The sequence below is a fragment of the Bacillus rossius genome, chromosome 11 (genome assembly GCF_032445375.1).
Source record: "Bacillus rossius redtenbacheri isolate Brsri chromosome 11, Brsri_v3, whole genome shotgun sequence".
Classification (NCBI taxonomy): Eukaryota; Metazoa; Arthropoda; class Insecta; order Phasmatodea; family Bacillidae; genus Bacillus; species Bacillus rossius.
The window spans coordinates 27506269-27518735 of record NC_086338.1 but is presented as its reverse complement, the minus strand read 5'-3'; the positions used below and the strand labels follow the sequence as shown (position 1 = coordinate 27518735).

Genomic DNA, 12467 nt, shown 5'->3' with positions numbered 1-12467 from the left:
TGTTTCTTCTTGAATCTGAGTTAGAATGACTAAAAGGCGTGCTTTCAGACATTTTTTTTGGCATAAAAACAACCGGTACATATTCTTGACAACACTCACGGGACCTCGATACACATTTATTCTCATTTCTCCGCCATATGATGTTACGGTCACCATTCAAAATTTCGTTACCTTACTACGCCTTGCGCTTAGAGGCGATACCGATCTAGAATCACCAGCGAGTGTGGCACTTATTGTCCCGCCTCACCAACAGATACACCACTGACCAGGATAGTTTCTGAAAAGAGCCGTCGGAAATACTACCCCTTTCAGCTTTCAGGCCGGGTTTTCAAAACCAACGAAAGAAAGTTAGGACGAAAAATGTTCAATGTCATTTTCAAATACCAGTTTAAAAACGCAAAAAAAGCAACGCAAGCACTGGCCAATTTTCAACTTCCTGCGTATCGGCTTGTGATTCCGCTTTCATGTATGTTTGAAGAGACGTATTCCGAAAAATCTCCCCCAAAGACGCAGACGTTATGTGTGTAGAAGGATACGAAGTTGTTTTTATTATATGGATCAGGTTTGCACTCGTCAAAGTTTCACACCGTGAAAGATAGTAACACTTTCAAACCAAATTATCAATAGTATCTCAAGTTTTCATCATAAACACGAATCATCAAAATAAGCCGGCGTAAGATTTTTGTTTCATACTGTTTTACAATTTCACGTTGTAGGTTTTGTGAAATCTTGCGGCTTACGTGCTTTATAAACGTCAGTAGTGATCTGGCGTTGCATACTTATGATTTTAGGTTCTTGCGTAGTTTATAAGTAACCCCCGGTCTTGGCCCGGATAAAACAAACTTTACTTAGCCAAGTCAAGAGTTATACGGAGACAAGAGTCTAGCTGACCTTGGTTCCCAGTTATTGGCCAAACAAACTACGAATGAAATAGACTGTCGAGATCAGGGTCACTGAAGACGATGAAACGTGATGAGCTGCTAATGGAGCATGAACGGAATGAATGAGTGAGGAGAAACAGGAGTACCCCGAGAAAACCCCACACGCTCACGGTAACGTCTGCCACGTTTTCCACTTGCGAAAAATCCGGGATCGAAACTGGTCGGAAATATCTTAATGATACAATGTCGAAATGGTATTCACTAAACCATTCATGGCGGGGAAATAACGTCAGTTTATCTATTTATTTTCACTTCAATGTTGTCGCCCTTTACTGGCCAGGACTTCAAAGCAGTTCTGCGGGAAAGCAGCGCTGACCAGTTACGTCATACACGCTACAAGAACTGGCTACAAGTCCAAAGAAGGTAACCAAATCACGACTGAAACCGCCAAAATAAAACATGTGATATTTGAAACACACATTAGGCTGCGGCATTTTGTATGTTCCACGGTGTCTAACAAATTAAAAAAATAATAACTTTCTGACTATATATTGATACAAATGTGGCAAATACATGGGACTAAAAATATATTTAACGTTTTGGTAAGATAATTGGTTTGTTCCCAAACATATTTTAAAATGTGCTGTAGAGTACCAGAACATGTTCTCAAAAATTGACACTGTCGCTGAAGAGTCTAAGGTTTGTACTGCTTTCCTGATACAGCAGTACAATCCCTAGACGTCTGGTTTTAAAACACTACCTTTCGTTCTAAAAATGTGTCAGCAGGAAGTCATTTTTTTTTTCGAGAGCTTGAAGAGGCTTTGTTCGGGGACAGGCAGATCTCCGAAGTCACAAAGCGTGCGCAGAATCTATTTGGGAAGGAGGTGGGGGGTGGATAGAACCACTTTGCCCGATGTTTATTTTCAAATTTTTTTTCCCTTTAGTTGGCGGAAATGATAAGATATGTACAGACTTTTTTTTTTTAAGGATTTCGGGAAGTGGTGATATCCCCCCTCCCCCCGGATCAGTGACGCGGCTACGGTGAAAGCGAGCGACTGTGTTCAAGGTCGCGTCGTCGCACGAGACGACCGACGCCTTATAAGGAGCGCTACGTCACGGCTACAGCTGCCGCGACACGTCCGCGGAGAATGCAGGGGGCTCTCCTTGTCAAAGGGCAGATGGACGTGTGGGCGAGTAAAGCTGGGTTTACGATTGATTTCCTTAAGAATTATAACTTAACATCGAGCACACGTTTAAGTCAAAACTACATTTTCCAGTTTATGATTGACATAGAAGTCGTTAATTCCAACCAATCACAGCACAAAACACATGGTCGGCCATTGTTCGTAATGGAGAAGCAGGTTTGAAATAGGATATTGACAAATGGGATATCTATTTTTCGAAATGGATGATGATTACAAATTACAAATATACGAATACTAACCAAAAATACTGCCTCGCTCGGTACAATACCAAGATATAAACTTCCGGCTGAAAGGTTCCGGTTTGTTGTGATTGGTCGCTTCCCTTAAGTCTTAACGAAAAATATAAAATATAAACCATTTCTGTTAAGTCTTAAGTCATCATATGGTTCGCACACAACCCGTCAAAACACGACAATCATAAACCATTCCACTAGATTACATAGAGTCATATGGTAAGTACACGACTAAGTCTTAATTCTTAATTTTCAATCGTAAACCCACCTTAACTCGTGGTGTTGTGGGGAAGTGCTGACGAGACCATGAACCGTCCAAGAACTACCTGTGAGGATAGCTACATTGTGTGTTTTGTAGTCCTTGCGGGTATGGAGTGCCTGCTAGTGTCAGGTGGTGCCTACACGGTGTCGATATTTGCTGCCTGCAGGGCCAACGTTGTCCTTTGAACCGTTCTGTACGCTTGCACTTAACTTCCCCAGGGCAGATTTTCGTAGTGTCGTTTGCAAGCCATCTAGTAGTGAAAAAATTAGTTCATTGCATTTGCTGCACTGAAACGGTATTCTTTGTGCATTGTTTGGACATCTGCTTCTTTCATGCCGACGGGCATTTGAAAGTTGTGGTGGATGGTGCATCAACAGTATTTGCACAGGTGCGATAAACACGCGTAGTAAGTTGAAGTCTCCAAGGTTGCTGACGAAACTTCAAGCGATGGAACAGAACAGCACCTGCCGATTTCTCTTCGGCTGGTAAAACCTATGTGTTTTTTTTTGTGTTCTTACCTCTTCGAGTCATTGCGCACAACTGAGCCGAAAGTATAAATGTGTTTGCTTTTTTACAATTTCGCCAGTACAATGCAAGTCATCAAGCAAGCTTGACTGTACGCATTATGCAAGATGACGAAGCTAGTGCATTCGTATCGCGGCACGGCCTTCTACCATACGATGCATAATGGCGGGCCCGTCCAACTGTGGGAAAACGTGTTGTTTTTTTTTTTTTTTTTTTTACCGAGTTTGCTGGAAGAACCAAACGGCCTTAGGTTGGAAAATGTGTACCTCTATTCCAAGTCTCTGCAACACCTTAAGTACCAGAGTCTAGCTACGGTTATACCATCGGTTGATGGCTGGTTGTACTTCCCATTTAATGATAATGCAAATGTGGTGTCTCCAAGCGAAGCCAAAGCCAATTCTGTGTTTTGTTTTCGACGATGTCACGTGCGAGAAGCAAGGAATAATACAAGAGTACATCTTTATGGGCAGACATGCCAAAGTAGACTGCATTTACCTGTGTCAGACAGAGTCGTATTCCAAAACATCTCCTACGGGACAACGCGAATGTCATAGTAATTTTTCGCAAGGACGAACTTAATTTACGTCTCGTTTATGACGATCACTTAAATACTGACATTACATTCCAGGAATTGAAATACATGTGCTTCTTGTGTTGGAAAAATGAGCATGGATTCCTAGTAATAGTCAAGGACTGGTATCTATATAAGGGCAGGTACAGACATAGTCCGGTCAAATTAGACAAAAAAAAGTTACAAAAATTCGCACCCAGCTCAAAATTGGTAGGATTGTTCAAAACACCATTATAAATGAAATCTAAAAAGTCCTCATCGATCCGCCACCTGGAAAAAAAAATTTAATTACTCGGGGTCAAAGGTCACTACAACGGGATTTTCGGCAAAACGGTAAATTTTATCATAAAATTAGCCCAGACAAAAATTGTAGATCAGATAATTATCTATAAAAAATGTCTAAATACTTTTTTTTCCCTAAGAGCCACCGTTTTTGAGATATAACGCAGTCACGCAGTCACGCAGTCACGATTTTGCAAGCGAAAATTAGCGCCATCACCGAGGGCCCAAGGGCCCCCCCCCCCCTTTTTTTTGTCATACGGATGAACGCCCGGCCCACGCCTTGCGAGCAGCCTGCATGACGACCTCCGGGAAGCTGTTTTTTTTTATTATTTATTTCACAGCTCAGCTTATAAAAGTATGCCAAAACCAGAACATAATATATAAAATACTGAAATTGCATACATATTAACGTACGTGTAAATACTTTCTCGAAAACAACACGAACTATTACATAATTGCATAATTTCGTTGAGAAGAAATATATCTACCCCAATACACACTAATGCACAAAACTAAAAAAAAAAAAAATATCATCCCTTTTATTGAATAATTAATTTTTTTTTTCATTATCTATTGAAGTGAAACTTCTAATGCGACTTCCAACAAGGTTGCGTTAAACGTTCAACGCTCCTGGGGAGGGGGAATAGAAAGAGACAGAGCGAGAGTGAATGCGTGGCACTCGAACGCATGCGCGAGCGTTAGCAACGAGTAGCGTCCAATATTCCAACGCAAGAGGGAGAGAGAAAGAAAGATACACGAAGGTAGAAAGTAGGAGAGAGAAAGAGAGTGAGTCGGTAGATCCCAAGCACATGCGCGTGGTATTCTTGCTATGGATTGTAAGCAATGTTAATAAAGCTTGTCTTTAAGAAACAATATTATTTCACTAAAAATCAATTTCTACCCCTTAGTAATTTCATTTCCACATTACGAAGTTTCACTTCTTCCGCGCGGAGGGACTCCACTATTTTCACTGGGTGACTGTCAAAATTATAATTTGCACTCGCAACGTGTTAAACATGAGTAATGTTTCGCAAGTAGTAATCGGCAGCAACGGCAAGAAGCGTGAACAGTTTGAAAGACGTCCGCTGACGACGGCAGTGAAATCACGGCCGCGCGCACCTCTTTTCCTCGTGAATCAGCCCGTCGTTTCCCCGCGGCCGCGGTGACGCGCGACGCGACTGCGTGACGTCACACGCCCTGCCCGGCGGCACACGGCTCGCCCTCATTCGTGTGTTCCCGTGTCGCAAACACACTCGTCATATGAAACTCCGACACCAAATTTGGTTGTCTGTAAAGTCGGTTTACGGACGAGAGTTTAACGTGACAACGCCTTATAACAAAATGAAATGATTGCATACTTTTATGAATAAAATTGAATCATTTTTATTGAATTATCACTATTTTGTATGGATACAAAGAAGGAGTGAAATGAAATCTACAATTTAATTGATAAATTTACTTTTTTTTTTGCACTCATTAATTCAAATATGTTTATTACTTTAACGAAGAGATTATTTTAATTATAACTTTTATACATGTTTGCTATTTAACTTCTTCCAGTCTGTTTTATTCTGTTAAGGATAGGACGATGATAGGAAAAGTAGGAAACGAATGGGAGTGTTTCAAATTTAAGAGCCTCGAAAAAGTCAAATCGATGGTTGTTCCAATCGAGTGGGAGATAGATGCGGCGCAACCGTACAATGAGCGTAACGGGACACAGCGTTACAGGACAATGTGCTTAACGGGACACTTTTTCGTGCGTGCAGCCGGCGTTCATAGGTTTAATAGACGTTGTCACGTCAACAATGCCGTGCGTGATAAATATACGCACATTGTGTATTCAACTACATTCCTGAACGCGAAACACACGTAGTTCCCGCAACCACCCCTAGAATTCACTGCCGGAGCAGCTACGTAGACTACGTTGATTAGCGGGTCGAAACTATTTTAAACGGTGCCGATAAAAGCGAAAAGACTTGAAAAAAAATATACTAAAATGATTTTAGAAAAGGAAATTTTATTAAATTATTGACCAGCTCGTTAAAATTCACTAAAAAGTTATAACTGTAAAGTTTCCCTTTGGTTTTGTGAACTTTGGTTCGTGCCATCCGCCAGAGATGGCAGCACCGTGGTTGTTTCGTTCCGTTATCTTCCTCGCATTCACGAAAATATCTCACCAAAATGCCATTTACCGAGAGCTAAGATGTTACACATCAAAAAGCGACGACAGTATGAGAAAATTACACATACTTAGCTGCAGTGGCGCACCCAGGGGGGGGGGGTTAAACCTCCTCCGAAAATGTGAAGAAAAAATCTAGAATGGAAAAAGTAAACACATTCCCAGTCCCAGCAAAATAGGTACGTTGGTCTATGGGCAGCGCTCAATCTACCAAACTTTGTGAGATGTTTTCACGTCAGTGTATACATTATGGTGTTAGTATTACATTTGTAGTCTGCTACCGTGAATTACTTTAATTTTTTTACAAATTTGTGTCATATAAAAACTAAGAATTGTGTGTGCGCTACGTTTATCTCAATTTTTGCATAATTTTGGACTGTATTTTTTGCAGTTTTAACTAGACATTATATGTGTGAATTTTATACCCTTTGTTTTTACTCGTAGAGTGAACTTAATTTGTGTGTGTGAATGCAGTAAAAAGCAAACCATCATTGTCAGTGATTTAAGTTGCACAGAATGTGGACTTTAATGCATGCTATGATTCTCATGGTATTAAAATAATACTGATTTTGAGCGGACGAGACCCTAGGTTTGATAAAGGAATCTTTGTTTGATTCTTGTCTAAAACACAATTTAGTACCGTACTAAAAATTATTCTTTTTTCTACCAGCAGTATATTCAATAATGAGATACAAAAACTTCTTAAATAGCACCAATTTTCACCTAGAAATCAAAATTTTCCCGGGAGAGGACCCCCGGCATTCCTCCATAAAAAAACAAACTTCAACCCCCCACCCCCAAAACAAATCCTGGGTGCGCCTCTGTTTAGCTGTATATGGTTACAGAATATTATTTTGGAAGGATCATTGTAATTATAAGTGGGCTACAATAATGTTATTTCCTGCCATTACAGTCCGACATGCCTCATACAAAGAAGCGGCAGTAATTGTTCACAAGTAGTCCAGATTTAATGCCGGTTTGCACACTTGTAAGCATGTCTTTCATACACACTTGACATTCGTATTTCATGTATTTAATACTTCAATGTACAAGTATGTATGACTGAATTTAACTAAATCAAATTATAAACTTAAGAACAAAGTATTAAAAATAATTTAACACCAAAATGTAAATGTTCAGTTTTATTTTCCCAAGCAATATAAGAATTAGCTATATTTCAATGTATGAAAGTTGGTGTTCTAAAAGTCTGTTATTCCCCGTAGAGTTTAGAGGACAATCAATCTTCTTTTAAAATTATACTATAAAGAAAACTTACTCATCAATAAAATGATATGTTTATACAGGACCACTCCTTCACAAAATCCTGGCTACAGTCCTGAAAGACACACGCCGTGTGTCAGTAAGGACTAGAAACATTTCACGTCGGACTAAACTTTTACATTCTCGCATTCCCGTTGCGTCACGAGTTTTGAGCCCGTGTCCGGTTATGTTTGAAGGAAAACTAGTAGAAAGTTGTGAAAGGCTGTCGAAAAAAACTAAGGGCCTGGAGGCAAATACATTTTGTCGGGCCCCTTCCCTATTACTTAATGTACAAATGGTAAAAAAATATATATATCATTTATAAAATGCCACGTAACTACTACAAACTTTTTTTAAAGTTTTCAAAATTGTATAAAAAATATATATAAATAAAAAAAATTAATGGGGGGGGGGGGGGGGGTACTCCTTGCCACCGGGCGGAAACCCAATCGCAAGTGTTTTCAATCAAAATCAATCAAAAAACCAAGTGTTGTGCACCTTCAGTGACCTAACTCACCTAATGCCTATTCATACTTTGCAGTTTGTCAGCACACACGTGCAAGTATAGTTAAATTATTTTAATTTATATGTCAAGTAAGACTTATCAGCATTTCGGTCAATACACAAACACAAAATACACTATTTTGCTGCAGATTTCTCGTCTCGCTGATGAAAGCTTTGCGGTTGGATAATACGATGAAAACAACAGGCTGCAAGACTTGCATTTTGCTTAAACAGGAGCGTGGAGTAAACCTTAGCAGTACTACACGTTCTTGGCATTCCCCCAAATGTTAACACTTGACCCGTGTGGTGGTTTTCTGGTAAGTAATTGTTCTCTACACTAGGTTTCATGACCAGCACGATTTGTGATATTGCCATGTCTCTATGATAAAGTCAAGTTACATGCAGCAGAGATAACTTAAAAATATTAAGTCCCACCCTATTAATACATTTGATTGGCGTATTACTCTATAAACTAAACACATGACTCAATGTTTGCTAACATGTTACACTACCAATATTTCAAGTAAAATAAGCATTTTTTTGTGGTTTTGATTTAAAGTCATGGACAAAAAATTGTTTGTAAAAAAACTGAAGCTGAGGGTTATTTGTAGGTATTTGAATATTTATTTCACAAACATTAAAAAATGGAGATTATAAATTTTAAATAAGTTGCATAACAATGCTAATTTCACAACATATGCTAATTTTGGAAGAAAAAAAATGATAATTTGTCTAGCCCCTAATAATTGGTGTTTAGCATTTAATTATTTTCTGTCAGAATGACTAAAACAGTAAATAATACTGTCAGTAGATACTATTTTATGGTCTTAGAAAAAAATCAAGATACAGTAAAACAGTATAATTAAATATATATTAAAACTTAGTATGATTAACGATGGTATAGAAAAATTTGTACTATTAATGTTAACAAGCCGAGGTAGCGTCAATCTGGCAACAGTGTTCGCCATTTGAATCGGCACATGGTAAAAGGGCCTCCTCAGTCTAAGCAACCCAGTCTTGAGAAAAACGAATAAGTCTGTCTCCAAGCAACCCTTTTAGCGTACGTTAAGAATTTCCCTAGCATGGATAGTTGAAGCTGTCCTATAACATGCCTTTTTTTTTTCTTTTGTGACTGAGGCCCTTTTAGCATGTGTCGATTCATTTGCTGTGCGCTGCAATCTGAGCGTGGAACAACGCCGGTCTTTGTACGCGGGAAGCCGCAGATAAGGCGAGGGTACAAACACAACCAGCCACGGCACGTGAGCGCTGCGACCCCCTCACAACCACAACCACAGCCGCAGTCTGGGCCACAACCACCTGCTGTCACCACAATACACAGGGGAAGGTGTTTGAGGTGGGGTCCCACACCCCACGTTTATTTGTTTATTTTTCATTTCCTCGTCACAACTATTAGTTAAGAGCCTTTTCTGGCGAAATTTAACACTATACATAGCTTGCACACACTGTCCCGTAACACCAGACATTTACCAAGGGTTATTTAACGCGGGTGTGAACTGTTTGTAATGGTTATCACTTGCACGACTTTAAACAGAAATTATATCACATATCTCTTGGAAAGATTTGTGACGGCAAGAACGTTATTGTGTTAAATTTAACATAAATAGCCCCTAATTATTAGTAATAACAAGAAATTAATTTAAAAAAAATCTAAACAGTGAGACACCAACTTATTCAACGTGTCCGAGTGGTGTCTGTTTCCGAAAATCATTTAAGAATACGCTGAGGTCCTTACGGTTCCAGATTCCGTATTTTAAATTATTTTTTTTTTTAGAAAAAATCGCTGAAATGAATTTTTTTTTAATGATGTTAAGGCGCGATACACCCGGTAAAGATTGTTCAATACTCAAGGGACTTTCATTACACGTTTATCTTCATTTCTCCGCCAATTTTGTATGGTCACCGCTCAACCTTCCTCATAGTTGCGCTACGCACGTAGAGTCAAGACCTGACATAATTTGTTTCTATCGTGACTTTCTAGTTTTTTTTTTATTTTTTATTTCCAGGGTCTTTCGACGTACTAGATTAAAACATCAAGCATAGGTACTGTACCACTGTATCGCTATTACAGGATCATGCCATCGGATCAAAGAATAAACTTGGATACGTGATAATTTTCATTTCAATGAAATTTTCACGTATCAGTCTTCCTAATGATATGCATGTGAAAAAATATCTTGTCTCATTGTGTTTTCAGGTAATAAATTATTTTCCGTGCACTGTTGACTCGACAGAAGCATCTGGGACACAGCTTACAATGGGAGGGGAAGGGGCTGGTTACTTAAGTGTTCCGGGTCATATAGAATTCCCCCCAAATGTACAGTTTGACATTTTGATTAATGACAGCACTCTAATTGGCATTTCTAAAGCATTTCTGATGTCTTACAAGTCATTGCGAAAAATAGATATATTCCTAAAGGTTATACACAAAAGGTGGGTAGGGGGGGGGGGGGGTCATGGCCCCACCGGATGTATAGTGAAACGTAAATATCTGTGATTCCGTTATCCGTTTTTTACGTTTCCGTGTCAAGTTGGATCGGGCATAAACATTGCATCTAACAGGCTTGGGTTCGTGCCTCGCCATTTTCAACCCGAACAATAACATTCAAAACGTTTCCTAAAAAAAGTAAGCAATTACCGTGCTGTTCACTGTGGATACGTATCTGCAACGTCAATGAAATGATTTTCTAAACCAATCACGTTCCACACATGTGAAGACAGCACTGCAAAATTCACGGCTCAGCCAATCGAGACACGGGCTGAGAAATTTGGAACACAGCTTTTGTACATCCCTGGGAGCGTCTATTTCAGGCCACGTGAAGACGAAAGGAGGGAGTGATGGCGTCACCCTTTGCTCCTTGAATCACCGCAAGATAGCAGCCTGCCAGTACTAGAAATGTGACTGGTCACCGCTAACTGAAAGGCAGGATACTGTGAAACAAACGTCACACGTCAAATACGAAAGGAAGTACCGCGTGACAAGGGGAGGGGGGACATGAAACCATCAAAACATGTTCAAAATTGAGACAGACATAACTTACAATAAGTTTCACCTTTTCACGTCCCCCCTTCCCAACCACACATAAAAGCAAATTAAATCATTTTGCGATTTACCAATTACCTAGCCCTTTGTTTTTAATCAGCCTTCGAAGTTTGAACATAACGGGCTACGTTTTACGTGGGCGTATTCCAGCCTACATTTCGAGATTGAATAGTGTTAAAAACCAGTTACGTACGCTTGTACACTTGACAGTACATCACAGCTACATTATCTCAATGTTTTGGAATCTACTTCTTACTGTAAACAAACTGTAACTTAAAAACTACTGCACAAAACTCCACTTAATACATGTCATAACTTAAGTTTGCTCCAACTGATGATATAAAAAGACGAGTAATTTCATATACCAATGCTTTCTTGACTGCAATTACATCCTTATGCCCTGAACAAGAATTCAAGCTACAATTACAGTGAACATAACCTTAACAATCATATTTTCTATCCAATGAAAACTTCAACGAACTCTAGGAAATTAACAACTCTCAATCATCTACACAATGGAAAGTCGTTAATTAAATGTACCAACTATAATAAGCATGCGTAGTTTTCACGACCAAAATAATGCAAATTTTTACTTACTGTGTAATCTCAACTATCCAACAGCACTTAACACCAAGCTTGCATATCACGAACTAATATTTACAACTAGAAGGCTCGCTAAAGCCACAACAAACTCGTATTACGAGGACACGGAACACTTAAATAGCAAACGAACAGGACTTCATGTAAAGGGAAAAAGATTCATAGAACATACATAAAGGAAGAACACCCGTTTGTTTGTTCATAGTATGGATCACAAGAATTAACTACAACTAGTTGAACAAAAACTCCAGAAAGAAAGTTGTAAATCTAAACCCAAATTATTACATATATATGATAAAAGTGCCAATGTCACTGCAGTCTTTGCAATACTGCTATAAGCAAAATATAAATTATAACTTTCTGCACTTGTACACCAACAAGAATGCGCTTTAAATTAAATACATTAAAGTTATAATGGACGTAAACCACAAACAACCATCGATGTAGAAAATAAAGACGACACCTTGGTTTAGAACTTTTTTTAGGCCATTATAATTTCTTTATAAAAATGGTTAAAATTTTGGCATCGTAAAAGCATAGTGATTAAAATTAACATTAATAAAACTGGTTTTATGTATTTTCAAAATAGGATTAGGCCTAATTATGACATTGATCAGAAAAGTATTCTAGAACAAATTGACGCCGACCGCCAATGCTCCTCTGTCGCATAGACCGCTATGCCTCATCAACGTCTCGCAAAAGCGTGTGCACCGAACGCGCCCGTGCGCGCAGCAAAGTGCAGTTCGTGCGACGAGGCGAACGCCATACAACGAGTGCTACACCGGCGCAAGGATCCGGCCGGGTGTGGCATATCCTTCCGCCGCACTACAACAAATTGTTATAATTATGTTTTTCCACAGGATTTTATTAAACATTATTTTTTATTAATTAATAATTAAGTCTT

General features: G+C 39.1%; 1 protein-coding gene across 2 annotated transcripts in view; it reads right to left on the bottom strand.

The window, feature by feature from the left end:
- The window catches only part of LOC134536726 (integrin beta-PS), a 66408-nt gene extending 54673 nt beyond the window's left edge, over nt 1–11735 (bottom strand). For both annotated transcript variants that reach the window (XM_063376608.1, XM_063376606.1), the window contains exon 1: nt 11561–11735. The gene's annotated coding sequence lies outside the window, so the exon portion shown is untranslated. The remainder of the gene's footprint in view (nt 1–11560) is intronic.
- Nucleotides 11736–12467: the final 732 nt, after the last annotated feature.